Source organism: Triticum urartu, chromosome 3 (genome assembly GCF_003073215.2).
Source record: "Triticum urartu cultivar G1812 chromosome 3, Tu2.1, whole genome shotgun sequence".
NCBI lineage: Eukaryota > Viridiplantae > Streptophyta > Magnoliopsida > Poales > Poaceae > Triticum > Triticum urartu.
Genome location: NC_053024.1, coordinates 234589639 through 234610748, shown reverse-complemented (window position 1 = coordinate 234610748; position 21110 = coordinate 234589639). Strand labels below are relative to the sequence as shown.

General features: G+C 45.4%; 1 long non-coding RNA gene across 3 annotated transcripts; it reads right to left on the bottom strand.

Annotated features, from left to right (window-relative positions):
* Nucleotides 1-2577: 2577 nt before the first annotated feature.
* Nucleotides 2578-6527, bottom strand: LOC125543722. 3 transcript variants are annotated; one of them, XR_007298717.1, is made up of 6 exons: nucleotides 6223-6527; nucleotides 5925-6064; nucleotides 5332-5451; nucleotides 4229-4559; nucleotides 4041-4142; nucleotides 2578-3226 (listed from the first exon to the last, which is right to left on the bottom strand). It is a non-coding gene; the product is annotated as an uncharacterized LOC125543722 (long non-coding RNA). The 3 variants fall into 3 exon arrangements; XR_007298716.1 differs by having other exon boundaries at nucleotides 4047-4142; nucleotides 6223-6525; XR_007298718.1 differs by lacking the exons at nucleotides 5332-5451; nucleotides 5925-6064; nucleotides 6223-6527 and adding an exon at nucleotides 4698-4904 and having other exon boundaries at nucleotides 4047-4142.
* Nucleotides 6528-21110: the final 14583 nt, after the last annotated feature.

Genomic DNA, 21110 nt, shown 5'->3' with positions numbered 1-21110 from the left:
GTTTACAAAATCCTACGAATGAAAGAGGCCCGAAGAGTTGAAAGTGTCCATCACAACCGACCTAATAGACCTCTACACTGCAAATGTCCCTGCCCCTCTTCGCTACAAGAAACATATTGTACTACTATCATACTCCCTCCGTTCCAAAATATAAATCTTTGTAGAGATTTCCACTATGGATCACATACAGATGTATACAAATACATTTTAGAGTGCAGATTCACTCACTTTGCTCCATCTGTAGTCCATGGTGGAGTCTATACGAAGACTTGTATTTAGGAATAGAGAGAGTACTTATTAAAGAAGAATGGAAGAGGAACATGCTAAAGAAGAGCAAGCAGATTTTGGATAATAAAATGTTCATTGCGCAGTGCCCACACATGATGAACTAGAGTGCATTAACAATGCAACTCCCTATTGTCTCTCTATATGTGGTGCATGTGCTTTTCGAAAGTAAAAGTAGGAAAATTAGCTGACCAATTAAACGTTATCTATTTTAGTTATATCAGCATCATATCAGATTCGTATTTGAGGAACAAGTTTGGAATTATGAGTGGCACGTTGGTTAGCTTGATGGATTCAGGAGCAGTGCTAAGCAGCTACGATGATGGTACTGAATATAAAGGAATGTCTACATGCAAGTCACGTGACTTTTGTCATTTGGGTCAGTCATTTCAGGCGGTTGGATGAAGATCCTACATCTCCTAACCCTTATTCTTCATCGTCTCTGATTCTTCCCATACAAAACACCGCACGGGCCGCTGGCTGAACCACCGACCCTGACCCCCCTGCCCTCCCCTGAACCGCCCCCACCGCCTATGTTCCTCCGCCAACCCACCCACCCCCACCCGCGTCGACTTTTCCTTGTTCGGCGAGGCACCACCACCGCCAGGCCACCGCCCCCCCCCCCCCCCCCCCACAACCATCGTCCCCACCCGAGCCCCTTCCTTCGCACCGGCGAACTCTGGCAAGCTGTCAAAAATTGACTGACCCAATTTTGAAATTTAGCCTACTATCATTTAACTAGTGTGGAATATAAAAGGGGAAAACCATAAGCATTGAGAGTATAGTGTTGAGTGTGCCATGGTAGATCTGAAGGTGCAAACCGGACAAAGGAAACTTCGCAACCAATGTTTGCTTTCAACTAACAAGTTATGGACAAGAAATCAGAGTAAAGAAGTGGCGATCTAGGTTCTTGCTGCGATAAATAAGTTGAGCAGATACGAAAGAGTACCTCCTCTGGTGCGGAGCCGTGTATGCATCTGCTGAGAATTTGACGGTGATGCGGTAGCGACGGTTGTCGGCGGTGTGGAAGAAGATCTAGGAGGGTAGACGGTGGCGGCAGGGGAAATATCCCGGCGTGGTGGACGAGACGGTTGTAGGAGCGGCGCCGGCAAGGTGGACAACGGCGGGGATGAAGCGAGAGGATGGGACGCAAGGATCCCGGTTCGAAGCCGTGGATGAGAGAGGTCGATCTCTTGTAATGAACGATGGCGGAGGACTGCATGGTGGAGGAGGACGGCGGTGGATGGGGTGGCGGGCGGAGGAGGCTGGGGTGGAGAGGGTGTTTTGGCACCCACGGAGTACGAATGGGGAAATGGAGGGAGAGAGGAAGGGGGGACCATGTCTTCAGGGCGTGCTTGTCTCAAATGCGAGGAAATTTACAAACTTAGCCCCGTTTAAATTTCCTACATCACAACAATATTAGTCGGTTGAGGATAGGACGGTAATCACACATACACCGAATTTTGCCGACGGAGATTTTGGCCGACGAGAGTTTGTTTTGGCGCCCACCGTGTATGAATCGGGGAGGGAGTCGATTTCGGCTGAGGAGACACTGTGTTTTGGTGCCCACCGTGTATGAATCCGGGTGAGAGGCGGTTATGTCACGTTTGAGTGAAATTACAAACCTACCTCTATCGAAACCTATAGACACTACAAGAAATACGGTCAATTATGACTCCCCATTTTGGTCGTTAATTCGTCATTGCTTTCGTTTATTGACCTTTTTTGACCAAATTCGAAAGGTCAACAGTTGACCGTCAAGAACGAACAAACGTGACCTTTTCTAGAATTTTGGTCATGGCCGCCCTTGACAAAAAATTTGGTCGTTAAATCTTTGACCAAAATTATGGTCATTACTAATGAGCCTAGGCCACCTAGGATCTGATGTGGCTGAACCAACATGGCGCTAACGTGGAAAAAATGATGACATGGATGCCATGTAGGATTAGTCCAAATCAGTTGTTTTAATGGGCTGAGCCCAATAATTTAGCCCATTTTTACATTTACTTTTGGGCCACGGCCTTTTAATGTTAGTTCTTGGGCTCAGACAATGTGCAGTCCATTTATTCAATGCCAGCCCTTCTCTCTAACCAGCAAAAATATGAATCTTTTTCTATCAAAAAAACTATATTGGGCCTTGAGACGAGCAAGCCCACTCATACAATTTAGTATTTTCGCTGTCCAGCCAATAGCCAACAGTAGCTCAAAAAGAAAAAAATCATTGCACAATTTGGCAGTCAACCAATACAGGAGAATAGAATGATAAATATAATTCTCCAAGATTTCATTAACTTAGGCTCAACAGTATCATTACGCCACAGTTTTATAAGATGCACCAACCAAAATAACATAGCCAGTAGCTTAGTATCAGTACACCATGTTCATAAGATGCACCAACCAAAACAGAACCTCATCAAACCATAGCCAATCCCTGGTCCATATTGTGATTCACATGTCCAGTCAACCAAAACTCATCAACCCCAGGTCCAAACAACTCAACATCAAAGGTCCCAAAGCCAACATCAACCATGCCGTACTAAACTATTTTACCTTCGAATAGATCCATGAGACGCGCAAATCTAGCATCACTTTCTACAGCCCTAGCATGGGTGGCCTCAACTCTTTGCAGTAACAACTGATACTCTGCGGCGCGTGCAGCTTCGGTCTCCTCTGATTTCTTCTTGACCTCAACAAGCTCCTCTCGCATCAACTCAGTGGCTTGCCTCTCCCTCTCAAGCTTGTACTCTAGTTCTTGTACATGAGCATCCAAAGTAGATGCTGACCTGTTGAACTTCTTCTTGGACCTCGAATCAAGGCCAACATTTTGAAGGAATGTGCTGGAGGGACATTCTTTAGTGAGAATGTCAGCAATAACAGCAGCAACATTCTTTGGTTCTCCACCTTCTGGTACCCCTTGTTCCATAGCTTTTTACATGTCAGCCTAACATTTAAAGAAAGATGTACACATGTCATTGCAGTTGGTTCTGAATGACTAGGAAACTTTATAAGCAAACTATTCAAGAATGTTGACTAAATAATAATCCAGTCTCCATGCTACTAATTAACTAGAAGTTATTTGAAAACTTTGAAGCAGACAAGCAGAATTAATAATTCTTGGGAATCACTTTTTTGCAAGTTACTATCAGCTACATGAAAGAAGCATGGCACCAGGTTTATTAAACAGGTAAGCATACACAACAAACCATTGTTGAAATTTAAATTAGGCAACTAAGTGCACCTCTGTTTAGCTTAAATGGGAACATGGAGCGGAGAAGAATGTAGTACATTTCAGGAGCGCATATGTTGTTTCTTTAGTATAGTATACAGTATCAAAGAATCCACTTCCACAAGTCCTAAACATTTCATTCAGATCGTATATGAAATGACAGAGTTTCTCCACTTCGAAAGCAAGGAAGATAGATGTTTCAGGCAATCACTAGAAAAATAATCAAAGAGCATACAACACTCTCTCTTAATTACCAGTGTTAAACGACAAAGCAGTACCTGCTGGACTGCAACAAGAACTAAAATTGCCTGAATATTGTCGCATTTCCAGTACCAAAATGAATATGCAATGCAATGAAACAGAGGATTGGGACAAACAAACTATAACAAAACATGAATCATATACTGTACTACTTTGAACAACCCATCTCTATCAAATCTGTCGAGCAGAAGTCATATAATGTAATCAAGTGTAACAAGGATGAGGTAAACAAGCCTCATCAACACAGAAAAGAATAGTAGAAACTTACTATCACCTTCTTAACTGGCTCAGAGAAACCAGTCTTCTTGCCATTGTGGCACTCCTTGAATAGATCAAACAAAGTCAACTCTTCACCCTTACGAGCCTCTTTCTGAAATTGTTAACGACACAATGGAACAATAAGAAACAATTGAAAGAATCACTGTAGTAGCAAATGAAAACATGAGAGATCCTTACCAAAGCATGCACATGGGAAATGTAGGGGCGAGAACCAGTTTTCTGATGGAACTTAACTTCGAAACGGTTCTCCTTGTTCGACTGACAGGTTTCCTACCATGGAAAAAGATGTATGAGAATAAATGGAGCAACCACAAAGGCTCCTAAAGATTGCAATCCAAGTTGCAGTTCAAAAGGGTATGCAGCCATAATAGCATGCAAATCAATGTTATCATCATCTCTCCAAGTAGCACAACTGATGTTTAGTAAAGAAAGGTAGAGATAAAGACAACATATCTATCTTCAGACATCATGTCTTTTTATTGATCGACTTCCTTGCCTTCTTAGGAACCTTCAAAGCATTATAATAAAAGAGAGACAACTATTAGATCTCATGCAAAAAATGTATTTCCAGAATTAGTCAAAGCACTGAAGCACATATAGCATACAAATAGCCCCCATCCCTCAAAAACAAAAGTAGAATTAGCACCTTATCTTCCTTCTCCACTACAATATCTTCAACTTCATCCTCCTCAATGACCTCATTGTCAGGACTCTACTCAGAGCTTGAGCCTTGTTGTGTTATGGCAGAAGCTGAGTCCCCATCGGTGATGACACTACTTTGCTGCATTCGATTTGAGTTCCTAACCATCATACCTAATGCAGCGATGCCAAGTGATTGGAATATGCGGTTGTTGATGCCAAGTGATTGGAATATGCGGTTGTTCCTCATCAAATTTTTAGCCCTAATCTTCTCGTATTCAGCAGTTGGCGCTTCTTTACATGAACAAAAAATATAATTGTAAGACTGAATGGTTGAAATGCATAGGAGAAGCAAGACAACACAAACAACTGAGCTGCGAGTTTCTTAGCAATCCTAGAATACAAATACAAATCAGGAGTGAACTATTTTATTTTGTTTTTACTACAGAGTACATATCAGGAGCGAACTGTTTTATTTTGTTTTTTATACAAAGTACATATCAGGAGCGAACTATTAGTAATCCTAGAAGACGTATATTTCAGGTACTAGGTTACAAACATTAGCTAGGCACGAAACTATGCAAAGCGCAATTCACGTCCATAGAAAACCAAACAGCACACTCAACAAACAAGTTGTATACCTGCGAGTTTCTTGCTCGTTGTCATCTTTGTCATAGTGGATCTCACAGGAATTGGAACTGTGCTAGTCAGCTTGGTTGTTACCTAGTTTACTTGCCTTGCTTGCTGGACGAGTTAATGGCCTAGGGAGCAGCATAGCAGTTACAAGTTAAAAATATAAAGTGGGCAGATGCTTTGAAAGGTAGATAAATAGTTGCACATATAATAGTATCTAGACACAAGCACTTCACTACTTGTCATCGACATCAGTCACACTGTCACACACAAGCTGTAGCCTACACATTTTTAGCTATTGATAAAGATTGCTTATGTATCATGTCTTTGTATAATATACAAGTATTCAGTTGAGAGCAAGTGCAAAGCAGAAATTAAGTGTAGCAATAGGATTAAATATTTAAATTAACAGCCAGTGCAGAACTGATGTTGATTTGGAATTTTCAATGGGGACTGGCAGAACCAGAGCTGCGTGGTCACGTAATATCATGAGTCTACTATTGCAGAGCTATCTAGACTCCCGCAACGCCACTTTTCTTCAGTAAAAGTAGACTTAGTTGTCCAGAAACTGAATCGGATTTAGTTAAAATGGACCACCTACTTGGATGTGGGATGAACATGAAGTTGCCTAGGGGAGGATAGAGAACATAGTCCGCTTGTACTTGGGCACCTCCGTGAGCAGCTTGTCCTGAGAGGTTGGTCGAACGACACCCTCTTCTGCTTCCTTTCCACCTCTGCAACCTTCACCATGACATAACAAATACAGTGAGAAACGGTGGAGTGTGATGGTGCAGAGAGAGAGAGAGAGAGAGAGAGAGAGAGAGAGAGATGTGGTGGTGGAGTGTGCTGCTGGGTTGGGCGAGCCGGAGCGGGGAAGCACAGGCGCCAGAGGCCCGTACCTGGAGAGGTCAAGGTCACGCCGCTGCTCCCGTCGCCCCGCCGGTGGTTGGACCGGCCGCTGCTCGCGTCGCCCCTCCGGTGGCTGGACCGGCCGCTGCTTGCGCCGCACGCCGGTGGCTGGACCGGCCGCTGCTCGCGGCGCCCCGCCGGTGGCTAGATCGGCCGCGGCTCGCGCTCGAGGGGAGGGCAGGGGCGGCTAGGGTTCATGGGGAGGGCAGGGGCGGCTAGGGTTCGAGGGGATTTGGGGGACGGGAGCGGCGGTATGGTGCGGTGCGGCTGAATTAGTTCGACGAAAATACCCTCCTATCGTGCAGTGCGGGCGTGTGGCGGTGTTCTCTGGTGACAAAAATACCCTCATATGTGGAGCGGGAAAATTTTCGCCAGCGGGAAATATTTTAGGTGTGGCGGGAGGAGATGTGGAGGTAGAAAACTTAGCACATATTATGTACAAAAAATAATTAAGTCATTTTATGGAAATTTGAACTACAACTCCCTTATAGTTTACTTGTTATTTTAAAAAAAATATTTTTAGGTACACAAATATCTATTTCATCATAGATATACCAAGAGTTTTGCAAGATTCAATCCCTAAGTATGAACAGTTATTCTGGCATTTTTTGACTGCATTTTGAAACCGACATAACAAATTCAAAAAAAATCAAAACAAAAAAAACCTTCGCATTATGTAATTATATGTGGCCTAGCTGCCAGGAAAAATGATAAATTGTAATACGACAATTGTCTCAAAAAGTGTTCTAAAAAATTAGCTATCATGTATGAAGATTCATGAATTACAAGCCAAATGACCACTGTGATGGAGCATTTGTTTCAGCTAGAGCAAACCAGTCGACAGTGAAACAACATGGCGCCGAGGTCCCCACCCGTAGCCACCGGCGGAGCGACAGATGAAGGCAGGGGCCAGCGGCTTCGCCGGCGGAGGGAGGGGGCAACGGTTTCTCTTCCTCGTTTGCCTCTCGTGCGGTTGGGGAAGAGAACGAGTCATAGGATTAATGACCTTCAATATCTTTTTTCATGCTCTCCTCATTATTGGTATACTTCATCACATCGCTCATTGTTCCGCCGAGCACTCTCCACAACACCAACAAGCTCCAGCGTGCCTTTCTTTTGGCAGGTTCTGACAAGACCACAGGGGCAAAATGCAAAGTAAACTGGGACCTCGTATGCCGCCCATACGACCGTGCAGGCCTCGGTGTGCTCAACACTATCAAATTCGTGCGCGCCCTTCGACTGCGTTGGTTATGGTCTGAATGGACAGAGCCGTCCAAGATGTGGGTTGGCATGGGCAACCCTTGCGATGAAAAGAACCGGGATTTCTTCTATGCCTCCACTTCTATCACTATTGGGAACAGGGCCAAGACCCCTTTTTGGGAGGCGCCTTGGGTGGATGGCAGGAGACCTATTTATATTGAGCCTCTCATCCATGAGGCTTCCACAAGAAAAAACTGAAAGGTGAGAGAAGCTCTCAACAAGGGATCCTGGATCAACAAAATCAAGATGACCGCCAACTTCTTTATGACACACATTCGTCAATTTGTTGATCTTTGGCTTCTGATCTCGGAATTCTCACTTGAGGAGCACACGGAGGATGAGATTACTTGGAAGCATGCCACTAATGGCCAATACTCCACGACGGCGGCTTACTCCGTGCAATTTCTTGGAATGGTCCACTCTCCTATGGATCACACAGTTTGAAAGGCTTGGGCACCGCCCAAGGTGAAATTGTTTGCTTGGCTGGCCATACAAGATCGAATCTAGACAACCAATAGGTTGGCCCGGCGTGGATGGCCAAACTGTCAACTCTACCCCCTATGCAAAAGAGAACAAGAATCTGGCCTACACCTTTTCGTCAAATGTCGATTCACCCTTCGCCTATGGAATTTGGTCAATGAGTAGGTACATTTAGAAGATCTTGACACATCTACTTGGCACCTTGAGGACTCTTTAAAGGAATGGTGGGTAAATAGATCAAGCAAGAGCAACCCAACCGGAAAGCCATGGCCTGCCTCGCCATGCTATTGGGATGGACCATTTGGAACGAACGGAACGCCCGGGTCTTTCGACAAAAAGAGTATGCCTCCAACGGTTTTGCTCAACAACATCAAGAGTGAAGTCATCCTCTGGGTAACCGCCGGGGCGAAGAAATTGGGTAACATAAAGTAACACTCTTTTGTTTTTTCAGTTACGAGGTGTATTTCAAACTCTATTCCCCCTGCCTCGGTTTCAAAAAAATTAATTGGTGGCAATGCCAGTTTTCTTTATGTTGGTTTTCTAATTTCTACATGTTCCTTTCTTACAGACTCTCCTTTTGCAACGTACGGGTATGTGTCTTAGTTATATATAATTTTCCGAGTTCATATGAATTTATTATGATCTTGGGAGTTTAAATATAATTTAAAGGACACGGCCCCACATGTCATAGCTTTAGTTACTAAGGGAGTTCTTTAGTAAAAAAAGGGGAAATTCTTTAGTATTTTGATTAAGTCAGCTTCTGTTAGCAACACAGTCGGTGGAAGCAAACACGGCCGCGAAACACTAAGCCTGAACCCAATTGTTCGGCTGTTTCTGAACCCAACTAAACCAAAGCCACGCAACACTAAGTCTGAACCCACACATTCTGTGCATTTTCTTCATTTTTAACAAGCCGCGTTACAACAGTCTGAACCCACGCAACACTAAGTCAGAACCAACTGTGTGACATCCCAAAATTCTGGCCTTGTTTTATACATTAAAATTTTGCCAGGAAATTAAAACTTTTATTTTCTGAGCTCCCTTTTGATTTTTGAACCATTTTTCTCCCTTGTTATTAGGGAGTTTTTCCCCAGAGTGAAAACCTTTCAAATATGTTATTGGACTTGTTTAACCTCTCAAGAAAAACTTTTCTTTTATCAGTATAACTAATTAACTAATTAAATTGCTTGATCTTTATTTTCTTGAAAAATGGTTTTTCAAGGTTATATGGCCATATTTGAACTACAACCATTTGATAAATTCACTTAAAATTCCAACCAAAATTTGGAGATGTCATGTGATGTTTTTAAATCACTTTTATACAAAAATACCTTTTATTTATGTAATATTTTGAGCTCTACACTCAATTTTTCTTCTCTGGTCCAGAGTGCAATTTGCACTACAACCCATTTAAATAATTCTTTCTAGCCTCCACCAAAATTATGGGATATTGGTAGTAGCATATGATTCAACATTATGCAAAAACCTAGTGTTGTTCTTTGAAAAATTTGAGTGAATCAACCTCATTTTCATTCTGGTCCAGCCTTGTGATTTCTACTACAACCCTATTTAATTTTGCTCCAATGATCTTGTGCTTTCTCCTACTTGTAGACAGCCCTACCAAACCCCTAAATCCAGGAGCATGCACCCATTGGATTATTTTTGGTTCATGAAGTAATGCCTTTTTCTTTCTGTCCAGAATTGAAATTTTGCAAAACTTGCACTAACAAGTTTCTGCTTTTGTCAAACTAACCTCACCACCCTCTTGTACATCTAAAGAGACCACCATCTGGAGTTTTTGGCCACTCCAAGACCTGCCTAAGTGCCCTTAGCATTTTGTCAAACACCTTACGGGCATGATCTGTTTTGACATGAATTTTGGCATTGCACTGTGAACTTGCACCTCTGATCAAACAAGCATGTCCACTAGACTCCCCGTTACTCCTAACCTAGATCTGCTAAATGCCAGCCTCACCCAAGCTCTGTAGCATGCTCTGGCATTACGTCGAGCACGTCCCGTGCACGCCCAGAGCGCGAGCAGAGCGTGCGTTTGGCACGCACATGCGCCGAGCCGACACGCTGGCCCCCACGGTTTTGGCCCGCTCTGCAGCACCACGCCACGCGCTCCCCTTCTCACCGCAACACGCCAAGCCGCCCCTCGCCACACCCCGGCAGGCCAAGAGCTAGCCGCCGCGGCCGCCCGGCAGCCCCTGCTCATGTCGGCGCCGTCCGAGCCTCCCCCGCTCGCCAGCTCGCCCCTGGAGCAGTGCCCACTCGTCCGCTAGCTCCTGCCATCATCCCCAGCCACGCCACATTGCCCTGCAAGCTACAGAGAGGCGGTTCACCGGCATCCTCATCCGCCGCCGCGGAACCGACCTCGACGAGCTATAAAAGGAGGCCCCCGAGCTTCCCCGAGCACGCAGGCAACCTCAGGCCACCCCAATGGCACTCCCCTAGCTCGCATTCGACCCGGGGAGGCCTCCTTCCTCATCTCCGGCAACTCCTGCCGCCGCCACCGCCCCGGCCAATCCGGCACCCCTAGTACCTCCCCCTCTCCGTTCTCTTCACCAAGAGCTTCCTCATCCTCCCGTGAACCATTCCCACTACTCAATTTTGATCGGGACACACCGCGGGAGAAAAATCACCTTGCCCGACGGTCTCCATCCGCCGCGAAGCTCGTCGCCGGCAGCTCCGTCCATCCCCGAGACCATATCGACCACCAGAGCGACCGCCTTGATCCCCTGAGCACGCCGATGGCCTCCGTTCCCCGAACGGTGCCGTCATTCGCCGGTGAGCCTCGCCGGAGCCCCGCCCCGCTCGGGCAGAGGAGGGAGAAGACACGGGCGACTGGTCAAACCTGACCAGTGGGCCAGGCGGGCCCACCGTCAGTGACCCAGCGCCAGTCCACGTGGGTTAAGTGGAAGCGTAAAAGGCGCAAATACGTCTTCTCTGTCCGAAAGCGTAATCTTTTTTGAAACGTTTTCTTTTTCCTGATTTTATTAAAAACAGATTTTGACCACAGCTTTGACTGCCTATAACTTTTTAAGTATAACTCCAAATGAATTAATTCTTTTTCCTACATCTCTCAAATATTGTCTAGTTTATTTTAAGATTTATTTGAAAATTTTCCAAACAACTTTTTTGTACTGTTTTTGAAATATGTGTTATTTGCATATTTTTGGAAATAGGATTTTTGGGAGAGAAGGAAGCTTTCAAAAATTTTGGAGAGCACCCCCACCTCTCCACACCATTAAAGGCAAGCATTCTGAACCACGGAATAATATTTTTGGTGTGTTAGTTGACACGTTTATAACACCACCTTATATCGGAGAACTTGTTATTTCATGTGATATGATCATTTGCATGAATGCATATTAGTGATTTCCTTGCTGTTGGAAATGAATATACTTGTGATGGTAATCATCCTCATGTGCCTTGCATGCATGCCGGAAAGAAATCCGGGAAAGCCTCTGCCTTGGGTAGGAGTGAGCTTGTCGCCGGTCCCCGTCGGGACGGTTATGTCCGGTATGGCATGGTAAGGTATATTGAGTGGTGATTTTGTTGATTGAAATATATTTGTTTACATGTCATGCAGGAAACTTATAAACCTCCTGAGTCGACCGTAGACCGAGTCTTGTTTCTAGTAACCCCCATACTTGCTATGTACTACCACTTGTCCCTGCCGCAGGTAGGGTATGGTTCAGTAAGTCGTCAACCCCTTTCAAGCACACACCGTACAGAGAGGCCATGGTGGGAGATATCGGTTGTAGCCGGTAGGCATGCCACCTGGTCCGGGGGCATGGGTGTTTCCGGTTGAGACCGAGAGGGGAGGCCACCCCTTAGAGCGCGCGATATAAATTTGATCCCATGCCACGCGAGGTTGTAGCCTCCCCACTTAGAGTTTTGCTTAACAAGTGTCGTGGGTGATTCCAGACACCGATGAGTTAAGCTGGTGTGTGCAAGTTAGGCGTGTTTTCAACTAAAAGACCGTAAACGGAACTAGTCCCGACGGACTAAAGGAATCCGTTACTCGTGGGTAAAGAGTACACCCTCTGCAGAGATTAAAACCTATTCGAATAGCCGTGTCCATGGTTAAGGATTACAGTCTGGGATGGGTCAAGTGTTGGTCTTAGTGTCGGTCTTCGGAGGAGAGATTGTTAAACCAGAACTTGGACCGTGACTTGTGACTTGTGAAGATCATGATTATTATTTTGTGATGGACTAACCTGTTACATTATTTGTATCCCTGGGATGGTTCTACCTCCTGGATATTCATTGTGATTATTTATCTTGTAAGCCCTTTATGTGGTGTCGCTCAGACGCCCGACTGTGGCATTTCTTTTAAAGCCCTTTATGTGGTGTCGCTCAGACGCCCGACTGTGGCATTTCTTTTAAAGCCCTTTATGTGGTGTCGCTCAGACGCCCGACTGTGGCATTTCTTTTAAAAGCCCTTTCTGTGGTGTCGCTCAGACGCCCGACTGTGGCATTTCTTTTAAAGCCCTTTTTGTGGTGTCGCTCAGACGCCCGACTGTGGCATTTCTTTTAAAGCCCTTTATGTGGTCTCGCTCAGACGCCCGACTGTGGCATTTCTTTTAAAGCCCTTTATGTGGTGTCGCTCAGACACCCGACTGCGGCATTTTATTCCCACTCTATTACTGTTTATTCATGTTGCATGATAATAACCTGCTTGCATGCATAAAAGATGTTTTATTTATGACTGGCGATGTGATCATAGAATTTTTCAGTGCATGATTATCAATTATATTATACCTGTGTTCTTAATGTTTGCGAGTACATTCAAAGTACTCACTAGCTTGTCCCTGGCTATTGTCTTGGCCAGATTTCTGCTTGGAGAGGAGCGTGACGATGACAGCCTCGAGACCTAAGCAACGGTGATAGCAGCCTCGCGAAGATAGGAGTTAACCTGGTCAGCTGTTCCTGTGGGGAATGGAGTCCCATAGACACTGATGTCTCACAAACCGTTTCCGCCATCGACCACTAGAAACCCAATTTTTGTACTCATAGGCCAGAATGGTCTTGTACTACATATGTTGTATTTTGCTTGGAATTTCTGTATCAAGTTGGAGCCTCATCAGCTAACAGTAATCCTGGGGCTGATGAGCACGACGGTATTTTTCTGGAATTTAAAACCCGGAAAATCCGGTCGTGACAGACTTGGTATCAGAGCCAGGCTGACCATTGGCTAATCCTATCTTAGCTGGGTCTATAAACTTAGGCAAACCAACCCACCAAGCCATAACCAAACCCCAGCCAAGCTTCTCGTACAAGATAGCCACACAGTGACCCAACACCTTTTGGCAGTCGGTGCCCAACCTATCAACCTAACCTGTCACTCATGCGCCAGTGACCGGCCCCTAAATAGTCCTTTCTCGCAAGCGTGCAAAGGAAGACTCCGTCCCCTTTTTCCTATAAAAAGGGGCACGCTAGCCCCAACACAGCACAGCACAGCCTCTACCCCAAACCAAGCTACAATGCCTGGCCCTGTCGTGCACAATGAGACCACAGCAACCAACCTTGGAGGCTTTGTGACCATACTCGCAAACCTCACCCGTCGTGCCTATGCGTTAGAAGAGACCCCAGAATATGTTGTGTACCAAGGACCCATGAGCGGTGAGAACTGTCAATTCTGGGCCACTATACACATCTACGGTAGGGGTCTAGAGCCCGAGCGCCCCTACAGGTTCACCGGAAGAACAACTTCCTTTGAGCTTCAAGCCATCCAACTAGCTGCTCGAGAGGCTATAGTTCATCTCCGGCACTTGTCGCCCAGAGTTAACTGTCGCTCGTTCCACTACTACCCCAGACGTGAAGGGTATGGTAGACCACCCCAAGTTGCCAACGGAGATCACGAGACGGATCCTGCATTGTTGCACCTAGTGCGCTATGTAAGTGCACTAGAGGAACTGTGCGATCAAATCACTATTGATCTAATCGCAGCTCGTGGAGAGCTGGTTCGTCGAGCCCCGGCGAGAGAAGAAAAACAAGCCCAACACCGACAACCCAGTCGTGCTGTTTGGACACCCGATTGAGTCCCTGAGGCCTGCCCCAGCCATAGGCCAAGGTGCTGCGATAACCCCAGAGGTGCTTCGTCGCATATTGGGAGCACACTCCAACGGGATTGTGGCCAACAATCCCCGAGATGGTCCTCATCGCTACCCCGAGCCTGCAGCCCCTCAACCCACTCCAGCTAATTCCGACGACGAGACCCGTGGAGGAGCCTCAAGGCACGCCCGCTTGGATGTAAACGAGGTAGACTAAGTCACCCGAGTCATATCGAGTTCCAGTGTACCCTCGCTTTGTAATCGTGTGGTCTTGTAATTAAATGCCGCCTGTTGTCGTGCCTCTATTTTAATGGTAGCCTTGCCTGGATACGCCAGTATGCAGTATAAGATTTCTATCCCGGACGCAGTTACCAAAAATCACCCTGTCAACCCCACAGTAACACATCACTATAGTGAGATGTGTGAATCTGTGGCTTGACCCCGACCCTTGGAGTAGGGCTGAAAATTTTCTTTACCATTCACCTCGGTAAAATGACCCAGCTCCGGTGCTATAAAAAGGCCACCGCGTGACCTTGCCAAGCACCTCTCACCTTGTGCACCACCCTCACAACCATTTCTTGCCATGCCGAGCCCTAGAATTTATCTGAGAACCCGAGATGCAACCCCAGGTAGTTTTGTCAAGATATTGCGGGATTTTACCTGCAGTACCATGGGCGCTACCCAGCCACCCCAGTACGAGCTGTTCAAATCAAGAATTACCCCTTCCACCTCGAGATATTGGGCAGCAGTACACATCCCTCCCGTAAACTCAAACCAAGACCCAACGGAGGTCTCCTTCGTGGGGAAATCTATGCCAACCCCACATATGGCCATAGAAGCTGTTGCATACGAAGCGCTTGCTCGCCTTCGATTCGCGGTACCCTATGCCAACAAACGAGGGTATTATTACTTCCCGAGCCGTGCAGCACCCGGAGGAGTGACATCTTTTCCCGGTGGACGAATTGAGAGAGACCCAGTCCTGGCCAACCTTGTCCAGTAGGACATCGCTCAAGAGCATTTAACCCAATGTGTGATGGGTTATCTCCAGAGCCTCGCAGATTTAAATCCTCAGATCGCCATCGGTAGAGCACTAAGGCCCGACCAGGAGAGACACGTGCATCGACTGGTCAATCCACTTCCCCCGATAGAAGAGGAGTGTATCCCAGTACCAGAGACGTTTTCTAGGGACCCCGTCCAGTTACCATTCCCATTTAAAACGTCGCTGCGGTGTTCATTATTGCAACATTTATTTATGTGTGTGACTTATGCGTGATACCCTGAGTTTGTACGACGAGTCAATTATTTGGTTTCTACTAATGGGTGTAGTTTTTGTTGTGGTTTATGCTCCTTTAAATTAACTGTTTTTCCCTCGCAAAATCCTGGAGTGAGATTTCTTTTCCCTGAGTTGCTACATCTGCACCTTCTCACAGCGTGGATTAATAAATTTCTCGCAACACCACGGCAGCAGACTCACAACCATTATCATTCGGACTCATACACTGTTTGCAAAACTTGGCAACGGTGTTACATCCAGCTAATCACCCCCTAACAACGTTAGCACCCGGCACACCCCATCTACTCCTCGTGATCACCACCACCGCGGAGAGCCAACACCCGAGCAACAGCGTCACGACGCTCGTCGAGGATCATCGCGCACAGGAGCACGGAGAGCCCCAACAGTGTCGCCAGCCCTACGCATATCAGGATCGCAAACCAGTCCGGCATCGCCTCCGCCATTAGAGCCTAACCCGAGCTTTTGTAAGCAGTAATGGAGGAAGAAGGAGGAGGAGAAGTAGGCCAGGTGCACGGAAGAAGAGAGGGGCACCCCGGCCGTTTTATAGCTCGAGCTCGGTGTACAGTGGGCGAAGTCCACCAACGCCGCTCGTCGCCGATCGCCGGTGTTTGGAGACGAATCCGCGAGCAGTGCCGACAGCACGCTGGCCCGCGAGGTGAGTGCACGCTGCACCGGCAGCTAGCACGCCGCGCACTACCACGGTACGGCCTAGATGCCCTACGCGCTAGGCATCGCCGGTGGAGGAAGCGCGCGGAGGAGAGGAAGAAGAGAGAACCAGAGGGAGAAGAAGAGGCTGACAGTGGGCCCCGGGTCCACCTGTCGGCCAGAGAGAGCACTGTGCTCTCGGGTACGACCAGCGTATATTTAAATTTAGAAGTTATTCTAAATTTATATCCAGCGTAGAAATCTCACGTTTTTGTCCCGAACCGTAGATTTTTCCACGCAGCACCAGTATTCACACTGTGGTTTTTCACCACTTATTGCCCTCTCACTATAGCCACATTTTTACTGCTTATAGTTTTTCTTAAAACAGCTTTTAACAAATCTCGAGGACGAGATTTTTCTTAAGGGGGGTAGTGTTGTGACAATCTGCTTGGAGAGGAGCGTGGTGATGACAGCCTCGAGACCTAAGCAACGGTGATAGCAGCCTCGCGAAGATAGGAGTTAACCTGGTCAGCTGTTCCTGTGGGAAATGGAGTCCCATAGACACTGATGTCTCACAAACCGCTTCCGCCATCGACCACTAGAAACCCAATTGTTGTACTCATAGGCCAGAATGGTCTTGTACCACATATTTTTTTGTATTTTGCTTGGAATTTCTGTATCAAGTTGGAGCCTCATCAGCTAACAGTAATCCTGGGACTGATGAGCACGACGGTATTTTTCTGGAATTTAAAACCCGGAAAATGTCGTTACAGACTGCTTCAATTTTTATCCAATAAAGGTAATATAGATGCAGGTGAGCCCAACAGATGAGGCAAAATTAGTAGTGCGGCTTTGTACCAATAAACATACGATTCCATGATCCAGATGAAGTTTGGTTGACTTAAACTCTAACAACAACTCAATCACTCGAAAGGTTACTAGCTAGCATGGGACTTCTTCAGGATGACACACTCATACTTGACCTGGAACCACTTTATGGCATCTTTTTTTCATGGCATCTTTTTTTCATGGCATCTTCCTTGGTCACCCTTTGGTGGATCCCAACACAGGTGTTGCATCGGCATCGCCTGGGACGCGGTATCCAGCATGCTCCAGAACAACAAAGAGGTCCATACTCCATACCATAAATACCAGTTGATGGACAAGGTTACAACTTACAAGTTCAGTACCTGTTCAGGAAGTCATACCTGAGGGAATTAATCCAGTAAGTTTGAAGTATGTAAGAAAATATCATATCAATATTAGCATCCAAATCATAGTTCACAGAGGAACACAAAACACTTATCGAGAACAAGGTTACAACTTACAAGTTCAGACATACATAAAGTATGTTAACTATCAAACCTAATGGACAACATACATGTAAAACTGATACAACCAAACAAGGCAAGGTATTATATAGATAACATTTAGATTTCTTTACTTGAAAAGGACAGACAAAATATACCATAGACCTTTCTGTAGTAGAAGCACAAAATATCAATTGACCATAGACCTTTCTGCACTAGAACCGAACAAGGCAAGGCAAGGTATTAAGGAAGATGTGAACACATGAGATAAAATCTAGAGACGTGAACACAGAAGATAAATTCATAGACCTGGAACTACTCGTCATCATCACCAATATTGTGACCAGTGTGATGTTCATCATCACTACGATATTGCATCATAGTTTCATCATGGTCATCCTCCTCCTCGCTTTCATCCAATAATTCAATATGTTGTTTGACAAGTTTTGCTGCTACAACAGGATCAAAAAAGTGTTCTAAAAAATAAGCAATCATGTAGGAAGAAGAACATGAGGTTTGCGCCACGCAGAACTTGCGACTTTTCTGCCTTTCATTCACCGAATTTACTTCCAGTACAGCAAAGGAAACGGGCTCATGGCCCCTAACTACGCGGCACCACCGATCGTGGCGCTCGTGCCATCCCACGAGCGATCAGAGGGGGCGCCAGACTCACTCTTGGCACTAACTAACTTGAGCTAAACTCATTGACAGAAAACAACCTCAAACTACTACTGACGAAACTGACGAAATAAACACTAGCTACTGAAGACTTGGCTTTATTCAACAGATATGGCCATACTAGAAAGAGTAGATTTCTCACATAACAATTGATAATGTAATATCATGCATGTGTGTAAGATGGAAAATTTTCTCAAATTTTGAACCATTAGATATCGATGCAAAGTTGAGATGGCAGGTAAACATATAGCAGAGTTGAGATGATTTAAGTACGACACAATACTCAGGAGTATTTTTCCCCACACAAATGATCAGAGAATGAAAAGAGCTACAATACTCAGGAGTAAGCTTGTGTGCTGAGTGACTCGCTTAGAAAAGAGCTACAATACTCACTGAGAATGAACAGCAACTTCAGAGCACTAACCATAGAACAGAAGCTTTGTTCGGCTGCAACACTTAGAAACGGCAAGGATGTCGTCCGCCCTATGCAGCCCGCTCTGGAGACAACGCCGTCTGCCGCCGTCTGTACTCAGCAGATGACGCTCTCTGCCATCGGGCGCTGCCCGCCACCCGATCAGTGCAGTTGATGGACGGCCACGGCGCCGCACTCTCCCCGCTTGGTGCAGATGATGGTCGGCCGCGGCGCCGCCCGCTGCCTGACCGACGGAGGTGACGGTCAGCCGCGCCGCCGCCGAACACGATTGGGGATTTTTGTTTCTAGGGTTCGTTTCTAAGTCACGGACTTGGCCCAGTTTATTTTCTTTTGTTCAGAAAAAGGGACTTGGCCCAGTTTATTTTCTTTTGTTCAGAAAAAGGGACTTGGCCCAGGTAATCCAGAAAAAGTGACCGTCCAGTTTTGGCCCAAAGGAGGCCCACTCATCACATATATGTCTGGTTAGAAGATTCACAATCGCAACGTAAACAAATTTCACGATGAGGTCTAACTGGTAAGTGGCTGTTTGGATGAGCGATTGTTGTTCGGTGCGAGTCCGGTGCTGCCCTTTTTTATCAACTTTATGTAATTAAATTCCTATTTTTATCAACTTTATGTAATTAAATTACTAAGTTGTAATCTAGTCACCCTCATCTCCTATGATGATTGACAACTAGGAATGCCACGTAGACAAAATTGCTGAGTTGTCATCCAGTCACCCTCATCAAGTTTTTATGATGATATATTTTGGTCATTATGGACTGAAATAAGGTAGTATGCACCATTCACATCTTTATGACCTTTCTATGAAATCAAATAACGACCATTTGGCCCCGAATTGTCATGAGACTATAGGGTTTGAACCCTTCTACACCCTTCATGACTAATTTGTGAATTTTGGTCATGGATCTATGACTAATTAAACCGCGGTCATTAATTTTTGTCATGAACGAGCGTTTTTCTTGTAGTGAGAAATCGAGCCGATAGGCTTTGCGTGTCAGGGATAGGCAGTAATTTCCATCTCGCAGATTTTGGTTTTGGGCGGTTACTGCGACTTTCCCCGTTTCATTCAAATTTTTGCAGAGCTAGAGTGCACGTTTACCATGCCAACTCAATTCAAATCCAGTTTGTATTCTATTTTTGTTCGGCAGGATCCATTTTCGATTGGAATAAAATTCTATATACATCATTTTTATATATACTTTCAGAAGCGCAACAAAGAATTCTGCTACTATATATATATATACACAATTGACAAATACAATGATCTCAAAAGCATAAGGTTGAATTCAAAATTTCTAAACCAAATTATGTTCTACTAAAATGTATGGATCAGTAATATCTGCATATTAAATAACATAGATGTGCGTGAATTCATATGAGTATGCATGTTTGATAGAACAATTTTGGTTCAAGTATGAATTACATGTATCATCACCTCGAATTCAAATATTTGAATCCCTTTTATGTTGACATTTTCTATACACGCACCTAAATATTTGAATCTCCTTTCATGCCCATCTCTCTCGCATGCTCCTTCATGTAGCTATCACTCTCTTTTGTCCAGCTCACCCGCACGCTCACTTCATGTTTCTCCTATTTTCGCAAACATGGTCTCTCAACGTCTGCCTTCAGAAGTGTCACACTCTCCCTATCATTATACAATACACGGTTTTCATTATCTCTCATGTTTCTACCATTCTCTGGTATCACTAGGTACCTAAGCTTTCTTTTTCACCACCGCACACACTCTCACTCGTCTTTCACTTTGTCTTTCTCTCTATAGGGTTCTATCACACACCCTATATCTCTCTAGATATGACTCATACCACTAAAATTACTCTCTCCCGCAGACACAGCATTTGTTGCGGTCTCCTTTCCGTCTCCATCCCAGTTATAAAACTGACATTATTCATTTGTTTACTGATCAGACAAATGCCCCCTCTCTCTTTCTCTCTCTCACACACACAACTCCTGCTTCCACTCCCCTTCCCGACTACCGTCTCTCTCTCTCACACACAAAAGTCTCGCTTTCGCACCCCCGTCTTGTATTTCTCTCACAAACATTGATCGACTAGTCTCCAGATAGGTTTATACACCCACACACTCATGCTTCCACTATCTCGTACATGTCTCTCTCGCGCTCCTTGTATCTATGTAGATTTTTTGTCCCTTCTTGAGACACGCCCTCTCGATCGTGCACACACACTATCGCCTCATTTTAAGTTGATACGTCTCGCACACACACACACACTCCTTTTGTCTTTGTCACACACGCACTCCGTCCTCCTCCTCTCTCCCTCTCTCTCACACACACAGCGCGCACACACACATGGGCTTTTTGCAACAACTAGCAAGATGCCCATGCATTGCACGGAACATCAAGATGCATTTGTATGAGTAGTTTATCTTGTGGGAGAAAAGGATAAATGATGGAAGGCCTTATTTGCAAATGTGGAGAGGGGTGTGGGTATATTTTTGCAAAATTGCCATAGTTTCCTTCCTATCCGTGAGATATAAATCGGACGTCCTATGTTCCAGGATGGCAGGCACACCATGATCACTAACTCTGTTTTTATAAGAGTAGAAATTAGAGATATACCACTTCTCGAATCTTGAAACCAACCACATTCCTCCCTAATCTCATCAAAACCGCCAAAGGGATATATTTTGAGAGAAACATAACATATTTTTAGTGATATACGTATTTCAAAAC